Below are 6,000 nucleotides of genomic sequence, written 5' to 3' on the forward strand. Positions count from 1 at the left end.
TGTCGTAGCGCATCAAAGACGCCATTTTGTCGCATTGCACTGGATCATCGCATCGAGACACCATCTTGTCCCATTGTCACCGGGCTGCAGTAATAAACGACGCATCAACTGCCCACACAGTAAGGAAGCGACGCATCACCTCCCCTGCGCAGCAGTAAGGAACCGACGCATCCACTCCCCTGAGTGTAAGGAACGGCGCATCAATTTCCCTGCGACCCTTCTGTTTGCATTGCGTGACGCATCTAAGGTACTTTGAGAGTAAAGTGTCGCATTTACCTTCTACATTGAAATAAGCTATTTTCTACCATTTTAAAGTCTTATTTTTGATTACAGTAGTGTGGATTTTTGTCGTTTGGTCTTGTGTTAAGTCCAGTAAAGATTACTAATTTTTCTAAACTGATGTGGTATCCATTTGTAGTGTTTTCACTGTATTACTGTATGTGTTCACAAATGCTTTACACACTGCCTCTGAGATAAGCCTGTCTGCTTGGGCCAAGCTACCAAGGGGGTGAGCAGGGATTATTCAGGAGTATACCCCGCTTATCTTGACTAGAAGCAAGGGTCCCTATTTGGTCAAAGGTACCTACCTTTGCCAACTAGAGACCCCCAATTCTAACAATACACTTGTGGCCCAAACTACTTAGGCTTGCAGGATGCCTAGAACGTAGTGGCCAGATAGAAAAGCCAGTGGGTCCTCTTGTTCAATGCCAAGAAGGCATTCAACTCTATGAAGTGATCCTACCTAGTGGCAATACTGGACAAGATGGGTTTCGGCCCAACGTTTTTGGTGTGACACTGCTTTACACTGCTGGGACAGCCAGGTCAAAGTGAACGGGGTGTTTTCAGACGCGTTTGGCTTGGGTACGATCACCCGTAAAGAAAGCCCACTATCCCTCTTACTTTTGTGTACAGGCAATAGAACCCCTGGTGGAATGGAACAGAAAAGATACACTTCTGAGGGGAGTCAGATGGGACACGGGGTGGAAAGAAGTTGTGTCGCTTTACGTGGATGTCCAACTCTGTTTCGAGGACATAGATCACTCTTTTCTCAGGGTGTTGGAGATTTTAGAGACGTTTGGATCCTATTCTGGGCGCCGCATCACATGGTGCATATCTGTGGCGTTCCCACTATCCAGAAAGGCCCCCAGAAAGGCCCGACACTACCCACTTCGGTGGGAGGTGGGGGGATTCAAGTACCTGGAAATCTTCATAACAAAATATGTTGCTGTCTTTGTGACAGAAAATCTAAACAAAATCCTGGAGGCTAATCGGGTAGCCATGGGATATTGCAGAGGCCTCACTGTATCCCGAAATTTCGCTACACGCTACAAAATGCTCCTTCCTGGTCCTGGAGAGTTTTTCTGCTCTGTAGGCAAGGGACCTGCTGTGGCATAAAGGGTAGAGAGGATAGCCACGACTACCTTGACCAGGAAGCCCCTTGAAGGAAGCACTGCCCTCTGACTTGCTGCTCTACTCCTGGGCAGCACAACTGTAAGGTTAAATGATTGGGCCGTCTAGGTGCAGCAAGAAATCTCTGTTAAAATAGTAAATGAACCCAGAGGGCTATTTTAGATGCCTCTATGGCCGGAGAGGCGTGACCACGCTGCCTGCTCCAACAGCAACTGTAATAGGTATAGGACATTGGGCGACCCGGAAGACAGACTCAGTGGGCAAGTTGACTCTGAAAACCCCCTTCTAGGAATCTGACATCCTGAAAGGGTTATGGGAAATAGAGAGACAATAAAATGGGACCTACTGGGCATTTCCAAGCTGGAGGTCATGTGGCGGGAAGACAGACTGATTCCGTTTACTGAGTTGCAAGGGGAATATGAATTAACAGGAGTTGTCTCTCAAACCACATGCACAAGTTGGCAGTGAGCTGTCTATTGTAAAGGGAATTCTTATGCGCAAGTATGTATTTGTGCCACCTGTGTCCATTCATAGGACACTTATTAAAGCTGCTCGCAAAGGACATTTTGGTGTTGGAGGAACCTACAAGAATTTAAAACAACATTTTTGGTGGCCCTCTATGGATGCTCAGTTATGTAGGTGGATATCTAATTGCAACACCTGTCAAAAGTCGGATAAATACTAGAAGACATGTAAGACACCACGTGGTACAATTGTGGCGCTGGATTTTGCCAAACCTTTTGGCATGTTACCATGTGATAATTGATACCTATGCAAAATAGGTTTATTTAGAATTCACTTCTGCACCTGGCACAGTGATTTTGATCAAGTTATTGCGGAAGATTTTTGGAATTGAGGGTCCACCCAAAGATTTAGTTACTGATAAAGGTAAAGATTTCACATCTGCACAAATGAAAGATTTTATTGTTTCACATCATATTAAACATCTAAAAGGTGGCACTGTATTCTCCAACATCCAACAAATTGGTTGAGAGGATGAATATTTTTTCAAAAGAGGGGATTCAATCAGCGTTGGCCATGGGAGCCCTGGTGGCGGAAATTTTAAAACAAAAATTGTGTTCATATTAGATTACACCACACAACAGGCATCTCTCCGTTTCACCTATTGCGAAAAAGGCCTCAGATCAAAGGTTTGTCTACACTGGGTCTAGAGCTTAATTCCACAAGGTGACTTGTTTTCGTACAGATAATGAAAAGGTTGCCAAAAGAGTTGCATCTCAACAGTCCCTTCAAAAAGCTTAATTCAACAACACACATAAGTAAAGGAAACGATTTTTGCAGCTGGGGATCGAGTGATAATTAAAACCCCAATCAGAGTCAAGAAAGGTGAGTCAGTTATTTCTTCACTTGTTCAAGCAATCAAAGTTTCCAAGGGATCTGTATTCTTAAATAAAAAAGTATGGTGGAGCAAATATGCTTAGTCAAACTCTCCCGAGAACAGGCTAGGAAGATTCCAGAATGCAAACTAGGATATGCTTGAGATTTGCGTCATTCTTTTTTTTGTTCCCAGGGAGAAGAATGTGTCAGATTCAATCTTATCAAACTTTAACGCTTCCAGAGTAACAAGTGATTTGGCAAACCAGAACATGATCCTGTAATACCCATGGGTACAGTGGAAACAGATCATCTCCTTCGTTTTTCTCACTCATGAATGTCCATAATAAACAAAAGAAAGACAAGAGAAACGAATGCTGTCTATTATGAAGCATTTGTGCTGCGATTAGAAAACATATACAACTAAGCAAATTAATGACATTTCTAGCAAAATTGTATACAATGAACAGCCCTAACATGAGAAATAATAAATTTGTCAAAGCCTACCCTTACTACATGAGTACAGGAATATATCAGTGATCTCTGGGATTAGCACCGGACCCCCATACTCTGCAAGGTACAGTGCACCAAATGTAAATGTCCAGTATTTATATTTGTAAAGCGCGAACAATTACCCGAAGGTGTCAAGACGCTGGGGGCCCTCTGGAAGATTAAGCGAGCTATTGCCCAGAGTCACATGGTGCTGAGCTGATCTGCCGCCGGCACCAGGAATCGAACCGTGAGCCCCGGGTTCCGGCGTCAGTAGCCCTGGCCGCTGCGCCACACCTCTTCCACCAAACATCCTCTGCACAGGGCAGTGTATCAGTCATACGTTGCAGAGCACCAGTCACACTGCACTGCGCAGTGCACCAATCACACTCTATAGAGCACCAGTCACACTCTGCACAGTGCAGTGCACCAGTCACACTCTGCACAGTTCAGTGCATCAATCACGCTGTGCACAGCACAGTGCACCAGTAACACTCTGCACAGCGCAGTGCAGCAGTCATACTCTGCACAGTTTAGTGCAGTCACACTCTGCACAGCGCACTGCATCAGTCAAACTCTGCAGTGTAGTGCATCAGTCACCCTCTGCACAGCTCAGTACATCAGTCACACTCTGTACAGTGCAGTGCACCAGTCACACTCTGCACAGTTCAGTGCATCAGTCACACTCTGCACAGTTCAGTGCACCAGTCACACTCTGCACGGTGCAGTACACTAGTCACACTCTGCACGGTGCAGTGCACCAGTCACACTCTGCACGGTGCAGTGCACAAGTCACACTCTGCACAGTTCAGTGCAGCAGTCACTCTGCACAGTTCAGTGGATCAGTCACACTCTGCACGGTGCAGTACACAAGTCACACTCTGCACGGTGCAGTGCACCAGTCACACTCTGCACGGTGCACTACACGGTGCAAAGTGCACCAGTCACACTCTGCATGGTGCAGTGCACCAGTTACACTCTGCAAGGAGCACTACATGGTAAAGTGCACCAGTCACATTCTGCACGGTGCAGTGCACCAGTCACACTTTGCACAGTGCAGTGCTCCAGTCACACTCTCCACAGTGCAGTGCACCAGTCACCCTCTGCACGGTGCAGTACATCAGTCACACTCTGCATGGTGCAGTGCACCAGTCACATTCTGCACGGTGCGGTGCACCAGTCACTCTGCACGGTGCAGTGCACCAGTCACACTCTGCACGGCACAGTGCACCACTCACACTCTCCACAGTGCAGTGCACCAGTCACACTCTGCACGGTGCAGTGCACCAGTCACACTCTGCACGGCGCAGTACACCAGTCACACTCTGCAAGGTGCCGTGCACCAGTCACACTCTGCACGGCACAGTGCACCACTCACACTCTCCACAGTGCAGTGCACCAGTCACTCTGCACAGTGCAGTGCACCCGTCACACTCTGCACAGTTCAGTGCACAAGTCACACTCTGCACGGTGCAGTGCACCAGTCACACTCTGCACGGTGCACTACACGGTGCAGAGTGCACCAGTCACACTCTGCACGGTGCAGTGCATCAGTCACACTCTCCACAGTGCAGTGCACCAGTCACCCTCTGCACGGTGCAGTACACCAGTCACACTCGGCACGGTGCGGTGCACAAGTCACTCTGCACGGAGCAGTGCACCAGTCACACTCTGCACGGTGCAGTACACCAGTCACTCTGCACAGAGCAGTATACCAGTCACAGGTTGCACAGTGCACGTCACACTCTGCATAGTGCAGTGCACCAGTCACACTCTGCACGGTGCAGTGCACCAGTCACACTGCAAGGTGCGGTGCATCAGTCACACTGTAAGGTGCGGTGCATCAGTCACCCTCTGCACAGTGCAGTACACCAGTCACACTCTGCACGGTGCGGTGCACCAGTCCCTCAGCACGGACCAGTGCACCAGTCACACTCTGCACGGTGCAGTACACCAGTCACACTCTGCACGGAGCAATACACCAGTCACACTCTGCACGGTGCAGTACACCAGTCACTCTGCACGGAGCAATACACCAGTCACACTCTGCACGGTGCAGTGCACCAGTCACACTCTGTAGAGTTTAGTGCAGTCACACTCTGCACAGTGCGGTGCTGCAGTAACACTCTGCACCGTGCAATACACCAGTCACACTCTGCACGGTGCGGTGCACCAATCACCTCCACAGGGCCCCTTGGGAGGCTGTGAGTGTCCTGTAATATCCAGCACTGATCCTCAAGGCCATGACTCACCTTAGCTCTCCTGTGCACCGGTCGGTGGGAGGCTGCACGGCCTGGGAAAGAGGAGGCGCACCGGGGTGAGCACCGCCCGGGCCCAGCCCGCCTGAGTCCGGCTCTGAGGGGCTGCCGGGGCCGCGGACCCTGATATTCCCCCGGAGTGAAGCGCGCGCTCATGCCACTGCACTAATCCCAATCACGCGAACAAAACAACACGTCTCACAAATGCGCGTGCGTAGGACCGCGCGTCATAGCTGCGCATGTGCGGAGGAAATACACTACTTGCTATCGCAGAGCAATCAGAAAGTGTGAGGGTCTTGCACTGGGTACGGACAGTGAACAGCCTTGGACAGAGGGCGCAGCCTGTAAAGAGTCTAATCCAGCGAGGATACAACCTGGGCAGGAAACACCTTTTTCTTCCAGACACGGGGAATCCTCCGGAATGAATCACGTGCACAGGTTGAAGAACGCGATCATTAACTGCGCATGCGCAGGAGATTCCACTCAGTCACACCTCGCCTGCGCAGAG

The 6,000-nt window shown here is 49.5% G+C and overlaps 1 protein-coding gene across 2 annotated transcripts in view; it reads right to left on the minus strand.

Annotated features, from left to right (window-relative positions):
* LOC146838997 (uncharacterized) overlaps positions 1–5,694 on the minus strand; it is a 38,005-nt gene extending 32,311 nt beyond the window's left edge. Inside the window, exon 1 of one of the 2 annotated variants that reach the window (XM_085603030.1) lies at positions 5,487–5,694. The gene's annotated coding sequence lies outside the window, so the exon portion shown is untranslated. The remainder of the gene's footprint in view (positions 1–5,486) is intronic. The other variant, XM_085603031.1, reaches the window with a different exon arrangement.
* Between the last annotated feature and the right edge of the window lie 306 nt (positions 5,695–6,000).

The sequence above is a fragment of the Triturus cristatus genome, chromosome 4_2 (assembly GCF_964204655.1).
Source record: "Triturus cristatus chromosome 4_2, aTriCri1.1, whole genome shotgun sequence".
NCBI classification, from domain to species: Eukaryota; Metazoa; Chordata; class Amphibia; order Caudata; family Salamandridae; genus Triturus; species Triturus cristatus.